This window comes from Dipteris shenzhenensis, chromosome 33, assembly GCF_047967505.1.
Source record: "Dipteris shenzhenensis isolate YYH24624 ecotype China chromosome 33, Dip_SZ_1.0, whole genome shotgun sequence".
NCBI classification, from domain to species: domain Eukaryota; kingdom Viridiplantae; phylum Streptophyta; class Polypodiopsida; order Gleicheniales; family Dipteridaceae; genus Dipteris; species Dipteris shenzhenensis.
Window position 1 is genome coordinate 19,307,335 of NC_141628.1, and position 12,086 is coordinate 19,319,420.

Consider the following 12,086-nt stretch of genomic DNA (forward strand, 5'->3'; position numbering starts at 1 on the left):
AATTGAGCTTCATCCATTTTTATAACAAATACTAGCTTGCCATCTGTACAACGAAAGAGAAATATAGTAAGGATGTAGAAATGAGAAGAAATAAAGTTGAATGCGCTAAGGGAATTTCTCTTAACTTCTTCTCTCATCCCATAGAATTTGACCATGGCTCTCTGCAAATTCTCTACATCCACGTAAACATTATTGAAAGCATTCATCTCAAACGTTTGGATGCCAGATTTCTTTTTACTCTTCCAAGTCATTGTGCCACTTACACAATGGTATCCTCCAAGCTTTTTTCTAGCACATTGGTTTGTTTCTTGATGTGCAAGCCTTATAGACACGGTGTTGGCAATGTCATTGTAGATATCTTATACTTTTTCTCCGTAGCAAACTTACAAATTTTAAAAATAGAGGTGTGAGCTTCACGACTTACATCAGTAGCATCACAAGCTCCAAGCACCTCCTTTGCTTGCATGAGGCCTTGAAATCCTTCATTACCTCTCTAGCAACTTGTTCACATTGCCCTTTTTGTCTAGGGTCCTTCAACACTTCCATGACATGCTTTATTAAACTTCTTAGAACATATGAAGGATCACTATCATCCATTTCCATTATTCCCATCACATCCTCCATGAAATTCCTAAAGTAGAGTACAAATGAGTCTTAGTGGAAACAATGCAACACCACAAATATTTTGGAGTAAGAAATTTCATTGAAAATTTGGGGAACTAACCTTGTAGCCAGTATTCTCCTCTTTCAGGTACCACTATTGGTTGACAATGCATCTATAGATTGCAATTGTCTTTTCCTCTCCTTTTGAACTGGCTGCTTATGAGGACTCACTGAAGCAACAAATAAAAGAAGCAAAATCTGTTATAGATGTGGAGACTGGAAAGAAGGAGCTACAGATGCATAGAAGGTTGAAGGAGCTGGGCCCTGATGTAGTTGTTCATATTGAGGATGAAGTTTCAGTGAATGATTTTGACTTGACAAAACAATGCTTAGCAGCATTGGCTCATAAGAATGAGTATTGCTCAGATACTATCATTCTTGCAATGCTCTAGTAAGTGTCTATAAATTTTACATTTTTTGCAAATCAATCCTCCTTGTACCTCCTTTATAACCTACCCTAATTATTTTCTGATCCTATGCAGCATGATGAGAAGCTGGCTTCACCCCTTTGTACAGCATATAGTCCATATTGTTGATCCAGCCATTTCTTCTAAATTAAGAGATGCAAAGGAGACTCCCATGAGTATTTCCAGCTGGTTCAAACACTGCAATTTTGAAGTAATTGATGTTTTGCTACTTCCATACCATAGCAGGTATGTGGGTGACTACTTCTTTTAAGATTCTTCTTTAAGATTGGGAACTCTTGTAGCCTTTGATTTTCTTATGCTTTTTTCCTTATGCAGTGACCACTGGAGTTTTGTTTCTATTGACATCCAGCAGAAGCAATGCTTTCTATTCAACTCTCTAAAAAACACACACAGAGAGCTGAAATTGTAAGTGTTGTGTGTGCTTTTTGAACTTAAAACTTCATTATTTTGATATCATACTAACTAAATTATACATATTGCAGTTGTATTAGAAGGCTTTTAGATGCATTGGATCACTGTCCTCCAAATGTCTCTCTTTTGGATTCAATAGAGCCAATAAGTTTAGAGGTAAAAAGTCTATTAAATGCTATGTCTTTGAACTTATTGAATAATTTTGTTTTGTGCTGATGCTAACAGTTTCTAACATATCTTTCTAACTGTACAGACACCACAATAAAATGATTCAAGTAGCTGTGGACGGAGAGTGCTGATCAATGCAAAATATATACTTTCAAGCTACTTTGAGAAGGAACAGCCAGACCTGGTAAGGAAAAATACTTTTCATTTAGCTTGAAGATAATTCATAATGATACAAAGTGTTCTAAATTATCCTCTGCCATTGCAGATGAAAGAGGATAGCTTCAGCTCCAACTATGTACATAATTTTAGAGCTCATACAATTTGGAGGTTTTTGAGCTATGCCTCCCCCAAACCTATTGTACCAGCTACTGTGGAGCTGGGTGAAAGCTCTAAAGTACAAGAAGGTGTCATACACCTTGATCCCACAAATGAAGCACCTAATGCTGAGGACCAGAAGCCACAGAAGCAATCACATAGTGCTGAGGAGGAGCAGACACAGGAGCAAAGACCTACTGCTGATGTTGAGGAGAAGGTGGAGAAGCAGCAAAGAGAGGCTCCTGGGGCAGTGGAGGAGACAGGATGGAGCACGGACAGGATGGAGTAGCAGAGAGAAGATCCTCCAGAAAATGTAGAGTAGCCTCTGGATCAAGCTGTACATAAATAGAAAATGGATGTCAGAAATATGTTCTACATATTTAGCTAAACAGTTCTGTACAAAATCTTACTTGATTGAATACAAAACCTTTGTTTATGGAGTCTGTGTTATCTCAATTTTTAAATTTTCGATGTCTTTGCATTTTATTGAGCTCTCTCTTCTTTTGAGTAACTGCAAAAAAGCAATATGAATCAGAGTGGTAAATTAAACTAATAGCAATGCTTAATGAGACTAGGATAAATCAGATGGTGTACCTTTCTGTTGTTGTAGATAAATAAAAAGTCGTTTGAGATAGAACCTTCAGTCTCGAATAGAATGTCACTGCGCAATTAAGCTAGGGAGCAACATTCTCTTAATGAGATATTGACTAGCACATCACCATTCTCAACAACATCAATATCAATAAGTTTATTTTCTGCACCAAAAGACTCTTCATCTTGATCCATTGGGACAAGCTTTGTGCCTAGCATTCGACTGCGCTTGTAATAAAAAAAGAAAATAAAAATTTGTGATGCAACCATGTACTTCAGTTGCATAGAAGGTTGGACCACCTCACAAAACACTGAACTACATGTCTTCTTATCCCAACCTTTATCCAAAAATTATGGCATGCATGCTGAATTTGTTGCTTTAACTGTGAACATTGTTTTTGAAACCTTCACTAGAAAGGTATTAAACAAGTCCACAAAAACTGTGAGAGGCATGCACAAAGAAATTTTTACTATCCTAGTGGCAATATTGGGCCTCAGAGCTTTCTGTACTTCTGTAAAAAGCTTCGCCCTATATGCCTCTGTAACACTAGAATGTGGGTGAGGCCAATCCACTGAATTCCACGCCGGAAGGTCTTGTTTTATTAATACACCATGTGTGTTAGCTTTGTCCAGCAACTGATAAAAATGATCAGTAAAAAATATACCCGATTGAGCTAGGTCTGTTGCACATCGACCTTGGTATTGTTGTTCTCCTATCGATCCATGCAGAACATCTATAAATCCCAGAATACAATCGATGTTTTGCCATGTCTCATACGATGAAGGATATAAATCTGAAATAAAACAACACAAGAATGTCAAGAAGCTAAGAGAGAAAGCTTCATCTTAAAAATCCATACACCTCATGAAGAAAAAACCACAATAGAAAAATATACAATTAGGCCTGTGTTGCGAAAGATTTTTTGGATAGTCTCGCAAGACAAGTTCTTTATGCATGTACACGTGCTGAATCAAAACTTCTTTCACGGATATCTTCCCTTTGGTGATTTTAAAATCTCGTACTCTTCCCTTCCACGACGCCAAGAAAATGTTTTTTGTTTGGAGTCTTTTTCTTTTGCTAGGTTGCATGAGCACCCATGCTCCTTTCGAAACACTAAACCTTTCCCAAGTTCCTTCCGTTTTGACTGTACTTGAATTCTCTACCGACGAAATAGAAGAAGCAAGTCGACGGGGTAAGGATGTTTGGTATAATTCTGCCTTCGTAGCATTATCATCCACAGAGCGTCTTTCACAAGAACGGCCGTGGTTTTGGTTCACCATGGAGATTTTCTGAATCTGTAACAATAGCAAAGTAATGTAACTAAGATAATAATTTGAAGTTTCAAGAAAGAGAAAGTGGGCAGACAGACAGTTGATGAGAACATCTTACTCTACGCCAAACAGGATCAAGGGAGCAGTTTTGGAAAAGAAAGGCTGTTGCACAATGAGGCAATGGTGTAGAATGGTAGACCTTTCGCACGAAAGGCGGCACAACATTTGAAAGTTCAAAGGAAGGTGGAAGCGGGAAGGATCTTGTCAGATAAAATGTCAGTTTAGATTCTATCTTCTTATCCAAAGATCTTCTGAGAATAAAAAACCAATCTTCACATTAATGTAGCACGCTTGTACTTACATAAAGTATTGTTTCTTTTTTCTATTTTCTCTTATTTTCGTGAATTTTCAACGTTACGTTGGCCTTCTATTGATTGGTTGAGAGCTTATTTTTCCAAACTGTAAAAGGCCCCAAAATGAGCTCCCTTTTCTCCTAATGCCTCCTCGATGCAGTGTGATCCCAATGTTATCTGCCTTCTCATATAAGGTGATTGCATTGCATTCACTTGGAGTAGAAATGTTGGCACTAGTGGAGACCCTTCGTTCCTGCAGTCGATTCCTCCCATATCTACATGTCACCAGCTTAGATGACATGCTCACCTTCAGTCTCTTTATGGTTGTGTTGTATGGGTTCCCCCTAGACGTCGATGAAGGCCTCAATATTTTCATGACAGAGTACTCCCGACTTGTTGGGGGGGGCGTAATATGAGTCGTGGCAATGTGCATGGCCTTCGGCCTGTCCATCTCCTCCTTTGGCTCCCTAAAAAATTTTAATGCAATGAGCTAGGCTGGCGGAAATACTGAGTTGTATAAATTTCCTTTTGATGAGATGAGGCTCATAACCACTTAGCAATGGCTGGATGTAATCTTTCGGCTTGTAAGCTCGATGTAATATTTTGGTCAGTAAGGCTCTTAGCAATTGCTGAGTTTCTATTACACTTATGTAATCCCTTTTTGTTTAATTGCAGGCTCTCAGTATGCACTATTGTTAACTTTTATATTTGAATGGTAATGGTCGCTAGTTGTAATCTTTTGGCCTTTGAGGCTCTTAGCCATTTAAATGTCAGAGACTGCACTGAGGCGATGCTCAGAATGATAGATTGCATCTCATTATTATGCCAAAAACTAGCGCGGTGGTGTCTCCAAGCCAACCTATGATTTGCATGGGCAAAGCTGTGGCAAAAGGCTACATTGTGGGGAGGTAGCAAGCTAAGGGTGTCCACTTCCAGACCACTTTTGGGTGAGTCTGACACCCCCTCGAGTGAAAATACAAAGGTTTTGCTTCAGTGTGAAATACCTCGATCGAGGTATCATCTTCAATGAAATTCACACACGAGGACAACCGAGCCAAGCCAATACCTCGATCGAGGTCCTAGACTTTCTTTCACCGAACCGAGCTTATACCTCGATCGAGGTCTCATGGCAAGCCACCTATATCTTGATCGAGGTATCGTGGCAAGCCACCTATACCTTGATTGAGGTATTGTGGCAAGTCCACATACCTCGATCGAGGTATTGTGGATAGATGACTTCGGTCATGTCAAATACCACGATCGAGGTATGTGGCATCTGACATGGTAGATGACATACCTCGATCGAGGTACTGTGGCAAGTCCAGAAACCTCGATCGTGGCATGCTGGACCGATGACTTGGCCACATGTCCGATACCACGATCAAGGTATGTGGCATCCGGCTGGCAGCTGACATACCTCGATTGAGGTATCGTGACAGGTCCATACCTCGATCAAGGTATGCTAGACAGATGTGTATGTGGCATGTTGAATACCTCGATCGAGGTATGATGTAGCGATGTGTATGTGGCATGTCAAATACCTTGATCGAGGTATCGTGGCATGTCTATACCTTGATCGAGGTATGATGGATTGATGTGTATGTGGCATGTGAAATACCTTGATCGAGGTAGTGAAACCCTAAATTTTTGTATATAAAGAGAGGGACCCCCCTCATTCTTCAAACCTTGATCGAGCTCCTCCTCATCGAAATCGACAGATTTGCGGGAGCTCGACGGAATTACGGCATCGACGGACAACGACTGACAGACAATGACAGAGATGGACGGAGTGGGAGATTCCAGGTAAGGTTTTTTTAATGTAGCATTTTTTTTCACGAAAATTTATTTAAAATTTAGTTTATAGGAATATCTAATTTAATTATAAAACATTTCAAAATTTCAAATCCATTTTAAAGTTTTTTTAAATTATTTTTTTAATTACGTAAGTTTTTATTTAAATGTAAAAATGTATATATTTTGTTTTTTAAAATCATCTATTAAAAAAAAAGAGATTAAAGTAGTTTTTATGTTAATTTTTAAATTAGTACTATTTTTATTTAAATTAAAAAATGTTTAAATTTTATTTTTAAAAATCATCTTAAAAAAAAAAGAAAATAAGAGTTTAAGGTAGCTTTTATGTTATTTAAGTTAGTGGTTTTGATTTAAATGTCAAAAAGTATATATTTTGTCTTTTAAAATCATCTATTAAAAAAAAAAGAGATTAAAGTAGTTTTTATGTTATTTTTTAAATTAGTGAAGTTTTGAATTAAATATAAAAACGTTTAAATTTTGTTTTTAGAAATCATCTATTAAAAAAAAGAAAATAAGAGTTTAAAGTAGCTTTTATATTATTTTTCAAGTTAGTGAAGTTTTTATTTAAATGTCAAAACGTATATATTTTATTTTTTAAAATCATCTATTTCGTTTATTTTAAAAAAGAGATTAAAGTAGTTTTTATATTATTTTTCAAATTAGGGAAGTGTAGCATCTTTAACACAAAGTTTGAAATTTCTTTGAAAATGAAATAAGACCAAGGATGTACATCTAAATCCCTTTTTCAATAACACCGTTAAATAACTATTGTGTGTGCATCTTCCATTAAAGAGTGGAGCAACTTAGAGCATGTAGGGAGTGCATGTGTTGCATTTGCAACATAGCACTATTGTAGGCATAGCCACACATTTGGCCCATCTACTGTTAGGTGCATAGGATGATCCCAACGACATCCTACCTCATCAAGGAGTACATGACTAAGTGTAATCAATCAAACAAATAGGAGAGGGTAGGTCATGTGGCTAGCAATCCCTTTAGGTGGCACGTGAAACTATAGAAATAGGGAACTAGGGAAGGTTGTAGATCTATGTATGGATATAGTTACATAGACAAATACAAAGACTTATGTGATTCCATGAAACCTTGTCATGAGCTTTTGCAAAAATTTAATCAAAATTGGCTAGCTAAAAGTTTTCATTACGAAAATAGAATATTAAGTCCCATTGAATAGAATATTATTTTCATTACCCAAATAGAATATTAATTTCCATGTGTTTTTTTTGTGCATGCGCTAGCCAACGCACAAGTTCTAGCACCACTGTTCGTATGCAGATAGTGATTTTGAGAGCTGAGATGAGGGCACTGCAGGATGCTAGGGCACCCCCTCACTTGGTTGCGAGTCTAGATTTAGTCATTGATGCTCTAGGTCGATTAGACACAGTTGAGGACTGAAAGGAGGACATAGCACTAGTGGATAAGTGCTGGCTGCACCACCGCACCACATCATGTGCATCCTTGAAGCGATCAGCACTGTGATGCAACTGGTATCGATGCAAAGCACGCTTCACGCAAGCACCTGCACCATCATGCTCTCCCTTACCGTGTCCTGTCTCGAAGTAGCTCCATGTGATCGGAATGCCTGTCTCACGGTGCCATCTACAGAACCAATAAAACTATCTAATAGATTTGAACTGACCACCACAGTCGTCTGACTAGATCCAGTGCCGCTGCCATGTGACACCATGATCCCTCAAGAAACTATCATGCAAAGTGAAGCAATGCTGCACAAAATGGGCATCATGCGATCGATCATCACTAATGTAGAAGTGATACTCTCGCACAATGACGCGTGAGTCCATGGTGCTATCAATGCCATCTAGAGCCTGTGCATGATGATAGCTAATGTGCACAAATATAGCAACCTGCAATATGGCATTGAAAAAAAATATGACTATTGAAATAATTCAATATAATGAGGCCATAAAAAAACCAATAACCCAATCACACGTCACCTGTTCCGAGAAATAATACTCCGATTGGATCTCATGCTGTGGTGCAAAGGTATAATTCTCCACAAAGTCCACCACTGCGACAACCACCCCTATAGGAAATGTTCTCAAACATGCACGGAACTGACGATCCTCCCACTTTGCAGTGTGCGAGTGGCGTATGTAGCGGTACAGCTTGCCTCGAAAATTGTCAATGAATACAACACATGGTGTCTCCTTCCCCACAAGCTGCAACCTCCTCGACTGTGCACCACCATCTAATGTCAGGGTACTGTACTCGTACTGGTGCCAATGAACCATCTGCACGTCACAAGTATCTAGTGCAACTCGTGGCACTCTAGCAAAGTCACCACACAAAGTACACCTACCTTCCACACAATCAAGGGATTGGAATAAAGCATCGCCATCTCATGTACACAATATGGAATGAATGAAGTTGCAAGGGCTAGTAGGAACCACTTCCCTATGACCATCAAGGGAACGAATACGTCATACATCAATCCAAAATCCACATGGTAGCGACAACAACATGTGTCACGCTCCTGAGAGCATCGCACAAACCATGGCCTGCATCGCTCAAATGACCTCTGCCCAATCCTGAACTCTGGGTGCGCCTCTACAAACTGAGTGTACAACTCAGTCTGGGTACACTCCAAAAAACATGCACCATGCTCAATGTACACACCGCGTGACACCCTCTTCCACAATGCCTTCTTGAACATCGGGGATGCTCTGCAATGCTCCTCCCAAAACTGTTATATGAAGGACCTAGTGGAATCATCCAACAATCGATCGCTACGAGGTGCACGACCACTCGAAGCCCAAAGAGCATCAGTCTCACTATCCTCTAGACTCTGCCTCCTAATCATGCCTGCTCGCAATGTGCTCGGTGCAATCTGAAGAAGACGTGAAGCTGTATGCACATGGCTTATCATATGAGGTCTACTAATGGCAGCCACAATAGCACGACGTGCTACCAAGGCATCACTGGAGTTCCTATGCTTAATAGAAGCATAGGAACGTCGAACACTGCTAAGGACCTCGCTACATACAACCCTATCTCTACGTGCACCAAGACTAGCAAACCTCCTACACTCTACCAAGTCAGGGTGATCAATCAGGGATGTGAGAAGAGTAGATTGCGAAGCTGGCGTGAGGTCACTAAAAAAAGACTGCACGATCTTGCTAGTACGACGATGGATACTGGACTTTGGCAAGTCACGTCGTGAAGCAACACTGCTGCTGCAAGGTGGGGCAAGGGGATCAATGGGAGATGGTAGGGTGGAGGGGGGAAGGGAGGCGCCAAGGGGAAGGGGGGGAGGGGGAGGGGGACGGGGGAGGGTGGAGGGGGAAGAGGTAGAGGTGGAGGGCAAAATGTAGGTGGCTAGGGGAAGGGCGGAGGCTGGAGGTAGGAGAGTCGATGAGGATGTGGAGGGGGGGACAATGGAGGTGGGGGTGGGGGTGGGGGTGGGGGTGGAGGTGGGATGTAGAGGTGGAAGTGGATCGGTGGTGGCAGTGCGAGCTCTAGCTCTAGAGGCTCTCTTGTGCTCACGAGCCTTCCGCTTGCACTCCTCGTCAATGAGATTTGGGGGGGGTTCCTACATCTTTCACGTCTACTAGCTCTACGGCTTTGAGAACCCATTCTCAATGAAAGTAGGATGGAAGGTGTGACAAAGTGATGGGGAGGTAAGAATGGCTAAGAATGGGTGAAATGAACCAAAACGTGGTGTCTTATAGAGAGCCTCAACTCATCCACTAGATTGCTCTTGATTATTATTGGTGGAGAAGGTGCTAAGATTGAAAATAATTGGCTACTAAATTACGTTGGATTTTGTTTTGAAACTAATTTTTGTGGTTACTCCAAATACCTCGATCGTGGTCATAAACCTCGATCAAGGTATTCTATGCTTTGGTCATAAACCTCGATCGAGGTATTCTATGCCTCACGCACACCGTGGTCAAACCTCGATCGAGGTATTCTATGCCTCACGCACATCGCGGTCATAAACCTCGATCGAGGTATTCTATGCCTCACGCACATCGCGGTCATAAACCTCGATTGAGGTATTCTATGCCTCACACACTCAAATCACATGCATGTATAACTTACCATGCATGTTGATGATGTGGCTCGCCATCATCATGATGTATATACATGTGGCTGATGTGGCACCATGCATGGTGATGATGTGGCAATATGATGTGGAATATATGAGTCTCTTCCATGACGTGGAAATGTGATGTGGCATGATGAGTTGGCATTCACAAGGTGGTAGATTGACAAGGCAAATTGAGGTGGAGGGATTGGTGATGTGGCAATGTTGACGAGGTATGCCAAGGTAGCAAGGTGTGATGACATGGCTCTAAGAGTCCCTATGATGTGGAATGATGAGGTGGCACATGTGGCTGATGTGGTAGCACGTGTGGCAATCTAAGGTGACATGGCAAGGAGTGATGTCACATCTCCTTGATGACATGGGACCATGCGGTCTAACAACGTGGCATGGTTGCAAGGCAAAAATAGATGACTCAGCCTTCAACATGGGCAGGATGCACACTCCAATGGCTTGCCACTAGGGTTGGTGATGCTCCTAGCCTACCTTACCAAGCCTACCTTGTCTTGGTATTAGGCTTGGGTGGCCCTTTTTCCCCCACAAAAGGGAGATTTCACTCTTGGAGGCCATATTGTACGTTTCCCTTACTCAAATTTAACCAAAATTTTTTCCTCTTATTCATCATGCGGAGGACTAAAAATTTTGACATTTTTGAAATGTTTGGTCATGTTTGAGAATTACTAGATTTATTTTTAATATTCTTTATTGATCCTCTAAGGAGTAAAAGTAAAAATAAAACTTCAATCTTCCTAAATCTAACCGTTGGATTTGGAATTTGATGATTGAACCACACACTCTTATGTGCCTACTAACCTTCCACTAAATTGGATTTGCTTAATTATTCAAAATACTAAAAAAATGTGGTGTGCTACTAAAATGCATGTGTTTTATGATTTTATTTATTATAAATAATTATTTATAATTAGATAAATCATTCAAATATTTACCAATAAATCAAGTTAAGCTCTACATAATGTAAAGAGACCACCTACAAAGTTTCAATAACATTTAATCTAAAATGAGTGAGAAATTTAGAATTTAATATGACACTCTCTGTTTGTGACAAAGATGTGACCACCCTAGAACCATGCCGTGTAACACAAAGAAATTTTTTGTGTGTGCATCAAATTTTCGATCAGACTATACCATTGTGTGCACAATAGCATGTGTGATGTTGTGTATGAAGACTTCAAAGACTAGATTCATAGGGAAGTATGTGAGATTTGCATTTTTGTGTGCTAAAAAGCTTGTTTTTCCACCTCCTAAGGATTAGGGAGTGAACAAAAAGTGGACACCCTTAGCTTGCTACTTTCCTATGACAAGTGGTTAGGCTAGAGATTGTGTTGCAGCGGTGTTTAGAATGATAGATTGCGTCTCATTATTACGCCAAGAACCAACGTGGTGGTCTCTCCAATCCAACCTTTAATTTTAATGATATGCATGGGTGCGATGCCCAGTGAGAGGTGGCAAAACTGTGACAAAAGGCTGTGTGATGATAAGTGGTCAGGCCAGAGATTGCATTGCGGGAAGCAGTGCAGAGATGCATGATGTAGTGCAGAGTTGATGTGTATCGAGCTCTGTAGTGTTCAGAATAAATAGATTACATCTCATTATTACGACAGTACGGCATCATGACTTTGGGCGAGAGCGTGGGTCTGTGCAAAATTCAAAATTTCACGCAAGAGCACGTCACGCTGCAGTCCCAAAATGGCCCCGAAAATAGTCCCGCAATTGGCTACACCTAAGCAAATGCTTACCCTCCTGGTGGAGTTGGAGGAGGCTCTGAAAGGGGTGGAGTTAGAGTGTGTCGAGAGGACCCACATCATGAGCAAATAGTTGTGATTGGTGACGAAGTTATAGATAGTCAAGGTAATCTTGCCTCTGAATTTTGACATATTGCAGATGTTTTTTGTAAAGAGTTGGGTGTTGAGGGTGTGAAGGATGTTGAATGGAGTAGCGCCATGTCAACAGTGCTAGGATTCATGCCTA